Source organism: Dendropsophus ebraccatus, chromosome 14 (assembly GCF_027789765.1).
Source record: "Dendropsophus ebraccatus isolate aDenEbr1 chromosome 14, aDenEbr1.pat, whole genome shotgun sequence".
Lineage (NCBI taxonomy): Eukaryota > Metazoa > Chordata > Amphibia > Anura > Hylidae > Dendropsophus > Dendropsophus ebraccatus.
This window is the reverse complement of record NC_091467.1, coordinates 22,490,190-22,505,970: the sequence shown is the minus strand read 5'-3', so window position 1 is coordinate 22,505,970 and position 15,781 is coordinate 22,490,190. Positions and strand designations below refer to the sequence as shown.

Genomic DNA, 15,781 nt, shown 5'->3' with positions numbered 1-15,781 from the left:
GTGCCTGGTAAAAAACCGCCACCGGGTGCGCCACCTAGAACTATGTTGGTTAAAGTCTTGCTGTCTCGGGACAGGGATAATATTCTGAGGTCCCTTAGACAGAAAGATGAGTTGTGTTACAATGGAGCAAGAATTGCATTATATCCGGACTTCTCCAAGGTAACACAGAAAAAAAGGGAATCATTCAGAGATGTGAAGAAGAAACTTAGAGATCGAGGCATATCCTATTCCCTCTTGTTCCCTTCCAAACTAAGAATTTCTTATAATGGATCTGTGCAATTTTTTACATCTCCAGGAGAAGCATTTGACTGGCTGGAAAGGAATGGTTCAACCTCGGACTAAAAGTATGGAAAGGCAAATTAATAAATTAATAGAAATATATATTTTTTTTTTTTTGTGAAAGGGGGAGTGTTGTTGGGGGGGGGGCGGGGGGTGGTGAGATGGGGGGTAGGTGGAGGTAAGAGATGAAGGAAGAGTTGTTTTTCCTTTGTCAGGAGAGGGGAGGGGGGGGTGGGAAGGGAGGGGTGGGGAGGTGGGAGGGGTGGGGAGGTGGGAGGGGAGGGGTGGGGAGGGTGGGGATGAGGCTGGTGGAAGACAGGGCAGAGATGATAGTGGTGTGTTCTTGTGTTTTTTTTTTTGTTTTTTTTTCCTTATATAGTAAAGAATGACTCGCACAACTAAAATTCTAACATGGAATGTAAGGGGGTTGGGAGATAAAATAAAGAGGCGCGCTGTCATGGACCTGCTCACCAGACATCTTCCTGCGATAGTTGGAATTATAGAGACGCACCTTACATCAGAGACATATCATAGACTAAAAATGAGATGGGCCGCACAAATGTATAGCTCGGGGAATTCTTCTTTTTCTTCAGGTATTACGGTTTTGATTCATAACCAAATAGATTTTGATGTAAGAGAGAAAAAAATAGACAGTAGAGGGCAGTATATCTTTCTTTTTGGTAAATTGTATCAGGACGAGGTCGTTCTTGCCTTTATTTACATTCCACCTCCTTTTTCCTTGGAAGTTTTAAAGATATTGTTGAACTTTATTAAAGGTAAAGAAGGGATTCCGGTCTATGTAAATGGAGACTTTAATGCTGTGATGGACCCTAAATTGGATAGAAGGAGTGGGGGACGCCGGGCCTCCGACCAGCCCTCCCCCCTAGCAAGGTTTGTACGGGAGGTGGGATGGCTGGATGTCTGGCGGGAGAAATATCCCCGGGAATATCAATACTCCTGTTATAGCGCGTCATATATGGCGGCGTCAAGAATTGATTTAGTACTATGTAATAGGGAAGCAGTTAGTAAAATACAGAGCATTAAATATGAGACTAAATCTCTTTCCGATCATACACCCATGGTTCTAGATCTAATGATGAGAAAACCGAGAGTAAATAAACCTTTTAAAATTAACACACACTTTCTAACAATTATAGATAAAGAGGGGACCAAAATAGCAAAAGAAATCGAACAATTCTGGATAATTAACAAGGGCTCTACTAGTGTTCATATGGTTTGGGATGCCCTGAAAGCCTTTATTAGAGGGGTGGTATTTAAAGAGATCTGTAGTAGCAAAAAGAGATTCCGAACAGAAGAACAGTCTTTAAATGAAAGGGTAAAAGAAAAGGAAGTCATGCATTACATCAATCATACAGAAACTTCCCTAAATGAATTAAAAGAAGCTCAGGACAAACTCGCCCAGTTCCAAATCGGAAAAACTCAGCAAAAATTGTTCTTCCAAGGACAGAGATTTTTCTGTGAAACTGGTCGACCAAATAAAATGTTAGCAGAGGTAATAAAAGCACAAGAGGAAAGAAAGGGGATCTACGCAATTAAGGATGAGTATGGGCAAATGAGTAATGAACAGTCAGGGATTGAGCAAGTATTTGTAAGTTATTACGAAAGGCTGTATAGCTCGGAAAATATAAGCCTAAGTGATAATATAAAAAGCTATATGGATACAATTGAAATGCCAAAGCTGACAGACTTAGATAATTGTCTTCTTGAGCATAAGATAAAGAGGGAAGAACTTAAACAAGCTATACTAGGTTAAAAAAAAACTCGGCCCCAGGACCAGATGGCATCCCAATAGAATTTTATTGTAAATACTATGAGACTCTTTTACCAATTTTGTTAGACCTTTATAATGAATCCTGTACTCTTGGTTCCCTCCCTCTGTCGATGCAAGAGGCTACTATCGTGGTGTTCTTGAAGAAGGGGAAGGACCCTTTACTTCCTGATTCCTATCAACCAATTTCGCTCTTGAACTCTGATTATAAAATCTTTGCGAAGATAATAGCAACGAAATTACGAGGTGAGATAGTGGAGTTGGTCGGTCGGGATCAGAATGGTTTTATTCCGGGTCGATCCACATTCCAAATTATTGAAAGACTGTATGCAAATATGCAGGTGGAGGAACAGGGCCCCCGCTCCATCCTGTCTATTGATGCTGTGAAGGCGTTTGACAGGGTGGAGTGGGGATTCCTATGGGGAGTGTTGGTCCATTTGGGCTTGGGCCTACAGTTTATAAAATGGATTAAAATGCTGTATAAAACTCCTACGGCCCGCCTGTCTATAAATGGACAACTAACAAGGCCATTTGAGTTGTCAAGGGGCACCCGACAAGGGTGCCCCCTGTCACCACTTTTGTTTGCACTTTACATTGAACCATTGTCGGTTATAATTAATCGGGAACCAGACATAACAGGATTTGGGTTAGGGGGAAAGAAGGATAAAATCGTCCTGTATGCTGACGATCTGTTATTATTTATTAGCAACCCTATTGACGGTATTCCTAGAGTAATAAACCTATTTGAAGAGTATGGCAAGATGTCAGGGTTGCAAATAAATTGGCATAAATCAGTTGTTCTGCCCATAGGGATGGATGAAGAACTTCCAGAGCTGGGAATGAGGGTATTAAAAAGAGAAGAGACTTTCCCCTATTTAGGCATAGAGATTGCTTTACAATCAGAAAGATTTATAGAACTTAATTTGAAACCATTGGTGGCCAAATTAGAGAAAAAGATAAAGATCTGGCAAGGACTCCCGCTATCAATGATGGACAGGATGTCCCTGATTAAAATGGTAGCGCTCCCACAAATAACATATGTCTTGAGAGCATCCCCATGCTGGATACCTCGAAAGTGGTTTAAGAAAATCGAAATTCTGTTTAACAGATTAATTTGGAAGGGAAAGAATATTAGGATGCGGTATAAATATTTCACAATGCAACAGGGAGATGGGGGGCTACAAATGCCGGATATGGAGATTTATTACTACTCATTGCAAATAATGAATATTTGTAGAAATAGAACAACAGGTGTGGGGGTACAAATTATGAAAGAACAGGATGCACAATGTGGTGACCTGGTGGTTTTTTTGGAGGCAAGAAATGCTCTTAAAAATATTAGGAATAAATCCTCTTTTGCACGACAATGGTTCAAGGTGTGGATAGCGGTTAAAAAATTAGGTAAAATACGATGCAGCTCTTGTTATACACCAATTTGGGGGAATGATAAATTAGAAGAGTTGGATAAAATAATTCATAAAGGATTTTGGCAAAAAAGGGGTGTGGTTTTGTTGGCACAGATAGTTGAAAACGGACAAATACGGTCATTTGCACAAATGCAAGCACTTCACGAGATACGTGAAACACAATTCATATATTATAGCCAAATAGCACATGCAATTAGAGATACACCGGATAAAGAATATTTGCACATACGGGCACATGTAATTATGGATTTAGTTAAAAAGATCAGTGGTTGTAAGAAAGGGGAAATGGGTAAAAAAGAACAGAAACCCAGAAAAGTGATTGTCAAGTATCTGAATTATAATGATAAAAACAACATTTTACAAAGCTTTAAAAAATCTACAGTTGATGTTGCAATTCGTGGCCACAAAATCCTCATGTTTAATGACTACTCTGCAGCAGTGGTTCAAAAACGTAAAGCTTTCGCACACATTTGCTCGACATTGGTAAAAAATCAAATACGATTTGCTCTTCTTTATCCTGCCATACTGAAAGTTTTCAAATCGGATGGTTCAGCCTCTTTTTACAGTTCTCCTGAGGAAGCCATTTCTTCCCTTAAAGATGTAAAGGGTCTCACTCCACCTATTCAAGACAAGCACAAGAGACGACGTTTGGATGGTCCTACTGACACGGTAGAAAAAATGGAATGATTATGAACTCCATCTCTATTCTGTTGGACGCTATGCTGCTCATTAAAACTGAGTATTTTTCTCTCTATTTAGCCCTATATATGTTGACTAAATACTATATTAGGGACACCTTGTTACTACATTATTATTTTCTTTAGTCTAGGTGGTAATGCATTTGGTGGTGTGTGTGTCTGTGTGTAAGTATGTATTTATGTATGTATATATGTGTGTGTGTGTGTGTGTGTGTGTGTGTGCATGTATATGTATGTATATGTATAATTCCACCTTGTATGGTTTTAGGTTTAAGTACAACTTCTTTAAGTACTAATCATTATATACTGGCTCTTCCTTTTATTTTATTTTATTTATTTGCTTCCCTGTGACAACTCACACATTTCTCAGGAGGGTAGGGATGTGTATGTCTTTAATTTTAATATATACTCATTTAGTGGAGCGGAGGTTGATGTGACCTCTCCACCAGTTATTTCTTTCTCTTTATTTCTTCTCCATAATGCGGAGTTTGCGAATGCTCTGAACATTGGACAATACGAAAAAAGTGAAGTCCACATCTCACTTTATTCGCTTAGTTTATATTGTTAACTGTTTTATTCTTAGGTATATCATCTTTAGTTTGTCTGAAAATGCTACATGCTATCCTCTTTTTCTGCCTGAAAGGGTTACCCACTATGTTATTGTGCTTCCAGGGTCTCTTCTTAACACCTCCTCTTCTATTAATATTGTATGAAATTAATCACTTGGAATGTTAAGGGACTACGTTCCCCATCTAAGAGGACTTCTATACTGAAACACCTTAAGAGACTTAGGGCCGATATAGTATTATTGCAAGAAACACATTTAACTGAATCGGATTATTTCAGACTCAAACGTTTTTGGGTGGGTGCAGTTTATGGTTCACCAGCTATTAACCGTAAAGGCGGGGTAGTTATTCTTACACATAAAAATTTAGCCTGTACGGTATTATCTCAATATCAAGATGATGAAGGCAGGATATGTCATCTTCTTATTGACACTCCAGCGGGCAAATATAGCATATATAACGTTTATGGTCCCAACACTCAGAGACCTGATTTTTTTAAAAAATTGGAAAACCTCATTCTGCAAGATGACAATAATTTTAAAATAGTTGGTGGAGACCTAAATACTGTTCTTAATACAACTGAAGATAGAAAAAGAACTAAGACCCCTACTGTATATACTTCATCAGATAATATTTTATCCAACTTCCTTAATTCTACCTCCCTATCTGATTCTTGGCGTCATCTACACCCAGATGGTAGAGAATACTCTTTTTACTCTCACTCCCAAACGGCCTGGTCAAGAATAGACTACTGTTTAGTGTCACCGGACTCTCTTGGCAGAGTAGAAGACTCTGAAATTCATGATATAGTAATTTCGGATCACTCCCCTGTTAGTTTACAATTAAGAGATATTTTTCAGAAGGGATCCGATATTATTTGGAGATTTCCTCCTCATTTAGCTAATGATGAATCATTTATCAAACTATAAAAAAAATGGTGGTCAGACTTTTATTCTAACAATGCTGAACATACACAATCCTCAATACTTTTCTGGGAGACTGCAAAAGCAGTTCTAAGGGGCCAAATAATTTCTTATGTGGCTGCCCAGAAACGTGAAGCACGTAAAAACTATCTTCAACTTTCCCAAGATCTGTGCTCTACATACACTCTTTTCCTGTCTTCCCCTACAGATGACAATAAATCTAAATGGACAGCAGCTAGACAAGCTTTCGAAATTGCACAGGAAAAACTCAATGCTATATATAGAGATCAATACATATCCCGTTTATTCCGCTATGGTAATAAATCAGGGAAAATGTTAGCTAACCTTGCTAAAGGACGTAGACCTACTACACATATCCCTGCTCTCAAAGATACAGCGGGTAATATACAAAAAGATCCTAAAGTCATATCACAACTTTTACAACAATTTTACCGCTCACTATATTCCAAAGATAGGCTTGATCTAGCTGCTGGTAAGAATTTTCTAGAGTCATTAACTCTACCTTCTCTTGATACACCTTCTCTTGATTCTCTCAACGCCCCAGTCACATTGGAGGAAATTACTGCCACTATCTCTACACTTAAAAATAACAAAGCTCCAGGCCCTGACGGCTATAGTGCGGAATTTTATAAATCTATGTCTTCTGTCATCTCCCCTACCCTTCTTTCTACTTTCCAAACTATTCTTACTGACCATCACATGCTTCCCTCGGGAGATACTGCATATATCAAAATACTACATAAACAGGGGAAGGATCCGACATCTCCTAATTCGTACAGGCCAATCTCTTAATAAATGTAGACCTAAAATTGTTGGCAAAGATTATGACCAATAGATTGGCAGACATCCTACCATCACTAATAGGCAGCCATCAAGTTGGCTTTATAAAAGGATGTTCTGGTGTCACTAATATAAGAACGGTACTAGCGGCCCAGTCTGGTGTCCAATCTGGGGGTCGTTCCAGCCACTCTCCAGGTCTTTTGGCAATTGACGCCGAAAAGGCTTTTGATAATATCAGCTGGGAGTGGCTGGACATGACCTTAACAAAATTTGGTATCACAGGTCAATTCAAAGATTTTATTTCCACAATATACAAATCTCCGAAAGCTAGAATTCATACTCCGGGTTTCCTTTCAGATAGCTTTCCCTTACAAAAAGGTACCAGACAGGGTTGCCCCCTATCCCCTCTATTGTTCAATTTGGCGATGGAGCCTCTTGCTAGATATCTTATTTCTTCTGACTTTTTCTCAGGCATATGGGTTGGTTCCCAAATCATCAAAGTTACATGCTTTGCTGATGATGCTTTAATATATTTAGATAACCCAGATCTACATGTTCCGGCAGTATTAGATGCCTTAAAATTTTTTGGTTCCTTCTCTGGGTATAGAATCAATATAAATAAAAGTCAACTTCTTTACCTAACTCCACATAAGAGGTCTACTTCGGGTCCTGCGGGGGTCTCCATCGCTAAATCCTATATTACTTATCTTGCAATCCAGATTGGCAGAACTCCCTCCTCACTATATTCCCTGAACTATCGCCCTATAATTAAGAGAATAAAACAAGATCTCCAGAGATGGGAATCTCTACCATTAATTCTAGGCCGTACCCACTTAATCAAAATGATGTGTTTTGGAAAACTGTTATATCCAATGCAAACAATACCCCTTTTACTCAAACATTCTGACGTTTCCCTACTCCAATCATATTTCACTAAATTTATTTGGCAATCAAAGAGACCTTGTATTGCCTATTCCACTCTCTGTCTCCCTACTTCTAAAGGTGGCGCTCAATGCCCAGATATTAGATTATATAATATAGCCGCTCTCTTTCGCCATGCTAAAGATTGGATTATGGACACGTCATATTTCTCCAATATTTTAATTGAAAAAGCTTTAGCAGCACCTTGGCCTTTACCCACCCTGCTACATGCTAAATTACCAGAACTCCCCCCAGAAATTAAGAGAAGTGTTATCTTTAAAGACACCATTGCCACATGGAAGGTGATACGAAAATTATATGGTTTACTGTTTTGCCTATCGAAAAGATTTCCTCTGTGGCATTCACCACTTTACCCACCTGACTCAGACAAATTAGATTACTCAGAGTGGCAGAGTGCACATGTTTCTTCTGTTGGGGATCTGCTGGATACTAATTCCAACACTTTCTTATCATGAGATATCGTCAGAACACGATTTAAATTGTCTTCTGCAGAAGCAGAAAGTGATATAGAATTTGATAATCTATTCCCAACACCACCGGTTCATAATTCTTTATCACATACATATGGAGAACTTACATCACGCTCTCAAAAGAATTTATCTAGACAAATTTTTTTCAAAAAATGGTCCTCCGGAATTTTTTCAGAGGATCTGACCCAACAAATATTGAGAGGATCTCAACTAGTGCATTCTGCCACTCCTAATGTGGTTCTACGTGAAATACATTTCCGCTTTATACACAAGGCTATATATGCCTTTAATATTCCTTTTTCCAACTCCCACAATTCTCACATAAACAGTTGCCCGAAATGTTCACTTCCTAAAGCAGACTTGTTTCATTGTGCCTGGGCCTGCACGCGAGTGCAGGAATTTTGGGACTCTGTGCGGCTCTATCTTTTGTCCACTTGGGGCCATGCCATACCACTTCTCCCTCTTAGTTATCTTTTTCATTTTATTGATATAGACTCTACTACTCCCTCTCCTAAATTACTTACTTCTAAAGGAATTCATTTAACTCTATTAGTTTCCCTGAAATGTTTATTAAGACACTGGATACTGGATACTCTACCAGACATTTCTGAGGTAATCTCCGCTCTGAAGGGGATCTTTCATTGGGAACTTTTGGATGTATTGCGCACCAAAGAAAAATAAAAAAAAAACATTTATGTCCAAATGGACACAATTTCTAATTCATGATTTTACTATAGAAGAGAGAGACTCTGTCATTAATCAATTTAAGGACACTAATTGGTATTGCATGGCCGCCCAAAAGGGAACTCTGGGAGCACTCCAAATATCTTAAGCTTTTCCCTTTCTCTGTTAAAGAAAATTCTCTCCATTCTATTGGTAGCATATTTGAATATCTGACATCTATACCATGTTTTAAGGTTATATTATAAATTACTGTTTTTCTACTTATGTTTTTGGTAAGACTACGTTGTATTGTATATGATAATATATCTTTTAAGGTTATTACAAAGGGCTCATTGTATCTGTATGATATTGTAAACATACAATCCTTTGTTGCCTGTGAGCGACTTTCTTTTTGAATATGTAATGAATTTTCAATATGTATGTTCAAATATTACATAAGCCACTAATAAATAAATATCGTTTAAAAAAAAAGAAAAAGAGACTAAACACATGAAGTCCCAGCATTACAGAGATTCACAGCTCAATGTGTCTATGAATCACATGACTGCCTTCTCTTTCAGTTGTCAGATGGCCAAGACTTCCTGTGTTTAGTCTCTTTTTTTTCAAAGATCCTAATCACAGGAAGTCCCGTGTTTTCCATGATTTAAAAAAAAAAAAAAAAAAAAAAAGTAAATTGCAAACATGATTTATATCTTAACCCCTTGCCTCTAAAGCCTGTTTTGGCCTTAATGACCAGGCTCATTTTTCAAAATCTGACCTGTCTCACTTCATGCACTTATAGCTCAGTGATGCTTTAACGATGCTTTAACGTTGCTTATGCTAGCGATTTTGAGATAGTTTTTTCGTCACATATGACACTTCGTGTGTTTTTTGTGAAAGACATCAAAATATGAAAAATTAGCAAATTTTGCATTTTATGAACTTCTGAAATTCTCTGCTTCTAAAAAAGGAAGTCATAGCACATAAATTAGTTACTAAATCACATTACCAATATGTCCTCTTTATTCTGGCACAATTTGGGAAACATATTTTACTTTTTTAGGGTGTTATGGGGCTTAGAAATTTATTTGTGACTTTGAGAGACTCATTGCTGCATAAAATCGATAACGTTTTTGCTTCTCTCTCCTCCCTGGTGAGAGCAGGGGAGGACAGAGCATTGTTAGCCGAACTGAAGCTTAGTGAGGTTATTGGAGCACACAATTCCTTAACAGCTACCTGTAAGAAATTAGAGGAAGAACTTCAGTCTTTTCGTGACAAACATACGATTCTGGATGATGTTCAAAGGCGCAACAATGTTAAGATGCGGGGAGTGCCTGAAGCTGTTGCTCTTTCCGAGTTACCAACTTACACACAAAGGCTCCTGAGTAGCGTGCTTCCAGACTGTTCACCTCAAGATTTGCTTATTGATTGGGTAAAGCAACTCCCGACTCTCCCATCTGATGTCCCGAGGGACGTAGTGGTTCGGCTCCACTATTTACATGTGAAGGCGAAATTTATGACGGCGGTGAGGGACAAAATAAATCTCCCGAACGACTACAACAGTGTCACAGTATTTACTGATCTATCTCCAGGGACTTTGCAAAAACGTCGAGCTTTTTCTGGTGTCACGAGATCTTTGAGGGAAAAAGGAATCTCATATAGGTGGATAAACTCAACTCAGTTGTTGGTCCCATACCATGACGTACAACACCGTATTACCAGCCCGGAGGAGGGCCAGCGTTTGCTAACTACATGGAACTCTGCTTAAGCTTTTTCGTTTGAACATTACAGCCTTATCATTGGATACTCCTAGGTCTCTGACCTTTTTTTCCTGAGCATTCTTTACTACCTTTTAGCTTTTGATAATCTTCTATGTATATTCATATCAGCATAATCTAACACTCTCTTGCTTTTTGTTGTCGTGTGCCCTTTGTTTCCCTCCATCGTATTGTTACTTATGTGCTACGACTAGCGAGGTTGTATATTATGTGATCTTTAAGCATACGTCAGCTGTTGTTTATCCCAGCCTGTACATTGTCATTTTATTATGCCATTGTTTTCCAATCTATGTTTGTTATAATTATGAAAATCTTTCAATAAAAACTATTGAAACATATAGGTAATCTGGGATGGGTACCTGTAATTTGGGGTCGTTATAGGCAATCTGGCGTGGTTACGGGCAATCTGGAGAGGGTCACTGGCAATTTGGGGTGGTTAGAGGCAACGTGCGGTGGTCGGAGGCAACGTGCGGTGGTCGGAGGCAACGTGCGGTGGTCGAAGGCAACGTGCGGTGGTCGGAGGCAACGTGCGGTGGTCAGAGGCAATCTGGGGGGAATTACGTGTGATTAGGGGCAACATGGGGTGGTTACAGACAATCTGCGGTTACGGGCAACATGGGATGGTTACAGACAATCTGGGGTGGTTACAGATAAACTGAAGTGCTTATAGGTAATCAGGCGTGGGTACATGTAATTTTGGGTGGTTACGGGCAATCTGGAGGGGGTCACTGGCAACGTGTGTAAGTTAGAGGCAACGAGCGGTAGTTAGAGGCAAGGTGCGGTGGTTATAGGCAACGTGCGGTGGTCAGAGGCAACGTGCAGTGGTCAGAGGCAACGTGCGGTGGTTACATGCAATCTGGGGGGTTACGGGCAATCGGGGCTGATTATGGACCATCTGGAGGGGGTCACTGGCAATCCGGGGTGGTTACGGTCAACATGTGGTTATAGGCAACGTGCGGTGGTTATGGGCAACGTGCGTAGGTTATGGGCAATGTGTGGTGGTTATAGGCAACGTGCGGTGGTTATAGGCAACGTGCGGTGGTTATGGGCAACGTGCAGTGGTTATGGGTAATGTGTGGTGGTTATAGGCAACGTGCGGTGGTTATGGGCAACGTGCGGTGATTACATGCAATCTGGCGTGATTACAGGCAAATTGGGGCGGATACGGGCAACCTGTGGTGGTTACGGGCAACCTGGGGCGGATATGGGCAACCTGCGGTGGTTACGGGTAATCTGGGGGGGTTAGGGGTAATTTGGGAGTAAACTGCAATTATTACTATAATAAAAAGTGTGTGTTTTATTTTTTTGTATGTTTTTCACTTTTTGTACTTTATACATTCATTTTCACTGTATTACTATGATTACTGTGATATTTTCTATCACAGTAATCATAGTTCAGTGACAGAGACCAAATTGGTCTCTGTCACTTTAAATTTTCCAAGATAACTGATTCTGGAGCGCATGCGCACTTCAGAATCAGCCTGGACGTCGAGGAGGATGGACCTCCCTGGATCAGGTAATGTATATGGGGAAGGGGGGTGACTGGGGGGCGACTTGGGGGGCGACACACTGACACTTTTTATCCCCTGTCACCAATGATTTATGGTGACAGGGGATAAAAAGTGCATCTTTGCACTGGGAATAGGCGATAAGCGGTATATAGTATATACCGCCGATCGCCTGCTCCGGGACCACACGGGGGGGGTCCCCGATCACTACCCCATGCTCTTCGCTACCTCCGGTGGCGGAGAGCATGGGGCTTTGATCATTTATTCATTTCCATCCCTGCAAACAAACATCGTTTGTTCGCAGGAATGGGGGTGGCCATCTTGGATGTGATGGCCGCCCGGGGAGGGGAGCGGGTTAGTGATCGCCCACTAGGGGGGCTGATCTGGGGTCTTATTTATACATTTTCATCTCCCCCCACCGTGGATTCACGGTGGGGGGAGATGAAAGCTGGCGGCGGTGCAGGTAATGCCAGGTACCGGCGGATCGCCGCTATAACGGTAATAGCGGCGATCCGCCGATATCGGGGGACGCGGGGAGGGGGCCGGGGGACATACTGGTAGTGGCGGTGGGGGGAGGCAACGTTCTGCAGCCTCCTCCCCGCCGCCCGATTGGCGGGAGGCCAGGAATCTCCCCATAGACGCTGCGGTCGCATTGACCGCAGCGTTTATGGGGTTAACTGCCCGAGGGGAGCGCGGCTCCCCTCCGGGCAGAGGCAGGGGGAGGATGCTGTGTGACATAGCCTCCTCCCGCTGCCCGATCACCATTAGGTGTCACTAACTCATCTGTTTGCAGTTGGTCACAGGAGTAGTCCCGGAGCCGATCCCTGCCGATCTCCAGCAGCTCGGTTTGCAGTTCCTGAGCCCGCAGCAAAAGCGCCACCACCCCTTCCAGCTATACCCACCTGGGCTCCACAGAGGGCGCAGCCAGCTGGGTCCTGGGAAGCTGTAGGAGGGCAAGCTCATTCTCCTCTGGTAGATACCAGGCTGCTAGAGAGGTGATGGGGCAGGTGTCGAGGGATCATTTTTCCTGACCTCTTCTTCCTCCTCCTCTTTGGCTTCTTCCTCCTTGCTCTGGAAGGGGTTCGCACTGACCACACCAGCTGACCTACCTGCACCGCCTGGGCCTGATGCTTATCATGGAGACATGAGCCATGCCGGGAGATGTTGTTTCCAAGCCGGCGCCATTTTGACTTTGGTCCACGAGTTACAAAATCTTAAAACAGAACAGTGCGGGAGAGGATTCGATTGTGTGGGGAGGGCCTGGGTGGAATGCCCCTTTAATCATTTTATGGTCATGTGTGTACATTAATTATCACTATTGTTTAATGTACTAGATAACCTGATGAAAGGGTCAGTTATATCATAAACCACACAGTCCTAAACAAATCACCATAATCCATCTACAGAAGCCAGGGCAGCGTCTTCAATATGGCTGATCTGCAGATTCATTGGTCCCTGTAGTGTAGAGGGTAGATTATTACTCATATTATGTAATGGTGGAGCTCATGTAGTGTGGCCTTAGAGCTGATGGTAATAGCAGACCTGTCCATGTCAGGAACTGTCGACAGCAGTATCACAGCTTCATAGAAAAATTTTCCAGACTGGAATAAATACAACACTTTCTGCAGAACATACAGCAGTTGATAAGTACTGGAAGATTAGATTTTTTAATAGATGTAAATTACAAATCTCTGGCACTTTCTGGCACCAGTTGATATGAAAGAATTTTTGCTTTGCTGGAGGAATCCTTTAAAAAAAATGTCTTTATTGGATTTATCCCAGAAGAAATTACTCTGTCTAAGGCCTCCTACGCTCAGTTATTGTACACAGACGGCCATATCCAGGAATAAGCTTCCTCTGAAGACCCTTTTTGACCAGTGTACAGTCTGCCTCACAGTATGGAGATGGCGGTCCTGCTTCAGGGACCATGTCACCAAGCGGAAACTACATTTCCCAGCAGCACACTGCATCAGCTCCTTCCTCCCACTCCTCTCCTGTATAAGTGCATCAGACAACTGTAGCGGTAACTCCCATCATCCCTACACACGTCTGTCCCAGCTCCTGTGCTGTCTTCTAGGAAAGATCCTCCTATAGGTATATACAGTGCATGTGGTGACAGCTGTCAGTGAGCAGTCTGTACTCAGCTTTGCCAGTCCCCTTACTGCACTCCACTATCTACCACCATTGTATCTATCTGTGACCCAACACCTGTGCTGTGTATACAGTCAGAGGGTCTCCTCTATGTATATACAGTGCAGGAGATACTGGGACATACTGAGTAATCATATACAGTATAAGACACTTACATGGGACACACTGGGCAAAATCTGGGGCACATATAAATATTATAGTAAATTATGATTTGGACTTATAAACACTAATGTATATATAATAGCATATATGTCAATAAAATACAAGTGCGTTTAAAGGAGAAGTCCGGCGGATTATAAAATCCTGCAGCCGGCAGGGGGGAAATTGATTACAAGTACTAACTAACCTCTCCCCGTGCCCGCGGTGAGTAGACAGTCCATCAGCCGGGTCGTGACCTGTCAATCTCCGGAGATCCCGGTAGGGGTCCCACGATCGGTTCAAACACTTACTGCAGGCACTGGGTAAGTTAGTACTTGTAATCAATTCTGCCCTGCCAGCCGCCAGATCTGATAATCCAACGGACTTCTTATTTAAAATGACAGTACTATATAAGGTCCAAAAATTGCATAGACACTAACACCACATATATAACCTATAATACCATGAAGTCGGGTCTCTGAAAAGATCATGATTAGAGATGAGCGAACCTGGAGCATGCTCGAGTCCATCCGAACCCCATCGTACGGCATTTGATTAGCGGGGGCTGCTGAAGTTGGATAAAGCCCTAAGGCTATGTGGAAACATGGATATAGTCATTGGCTGTATCCATGTTTTCCAGACAACCTTAGAGCTTCATCCAAGTCCAGCAGCCCCCGCTAATCAAATACCGAACGTTCGGGTTCGGATGGACTCGAGCATGCTCCAGGTTCGCTCATCTCTAATCATGATCTTTGCAGCCGCAGAGTTGTGATGCGGGCACATCCGTGCGCGCCTGCATCAGATATCCCCACTGCACACTATTACCTAGGTTGTATCCATGTTTTCCAGGCGGTACTCGGGCTGTCTCCATCTTCCCCACGGAATGGAAAAGCATCAGGAATCAAATGACAAAGGTTCAAGAAGGTTCGAGTTTGAATGAACCTGAAAATTCCCGATGTTCGATCATCTCTAGTGACAATTACGCTTGCAGTTTGCTCATTCACACCAGTATTCTTGGAGGGTGACAAGCCACTTGGATCTTAAAACAGCAGTGTATTATCTGGTCCCTTACATACTACATTTCATTCGTCCATAAGAGGTCATTTTATTAGGTAGGATATATACAAAAATCATATGGTGTACTATAGGATAGTAGATACCAAACAGGCTAGTCCTATTCCTTTTGATATGTGACCTTTTTCTGTTTGGTGTAAGTGTTATTACCAGTCAGCAGAAAATAATGCAATAGAATGGAAGGTTTACACAGGATACACACCCTCCGCAATGTACAATGACACTATCTATACTAAACAGCAGAGGGGGTATAGCTCAGTGGTAGAGCATTCGACTGCAGATCGAGAGGTCCCTGGTTCAAATCCGGGTGCCCCCTTGTAAGTCCTGTTTTTCCTGTAAGTCCTGTAAAAAGTTATTTATAGTAATAACACTCATATCACCTGGGAGCATAGCCAGCTGGAGGAACTGCAGAGATCACATACTACCACTCATACAGAGTATCTGACGTGTGGTAGGCCCAAGTCATGTGACCATCATGATGGTAGAGGCCGGATTACAGAACTGAGACAGGATCTGTATTACATTATAGGGATGTCTTATTACATGGGGGTCTGTCTATGTATTATATTATAGG

The 15,781-nt window shown here is 41.8% G+C and overlaps 1 non-coding gene across 1 annotated transcript; it reads left to right on the top strand.

Moving 5' to 3' along the window:
* Positions 1–15,451: 15,451 nt before the first annotated feature.
* On the top strand, positions 15,452–15,523 carry TRNAC-GCA (transfer RNA cysteine (anticodon GCA)). The gene has a single exon. It is a non-coding gene; the product is annotated as a tRNA-Cys (tRNA).
* Positions 15,524–15,781: the final 258 nt, after the last annotated feature.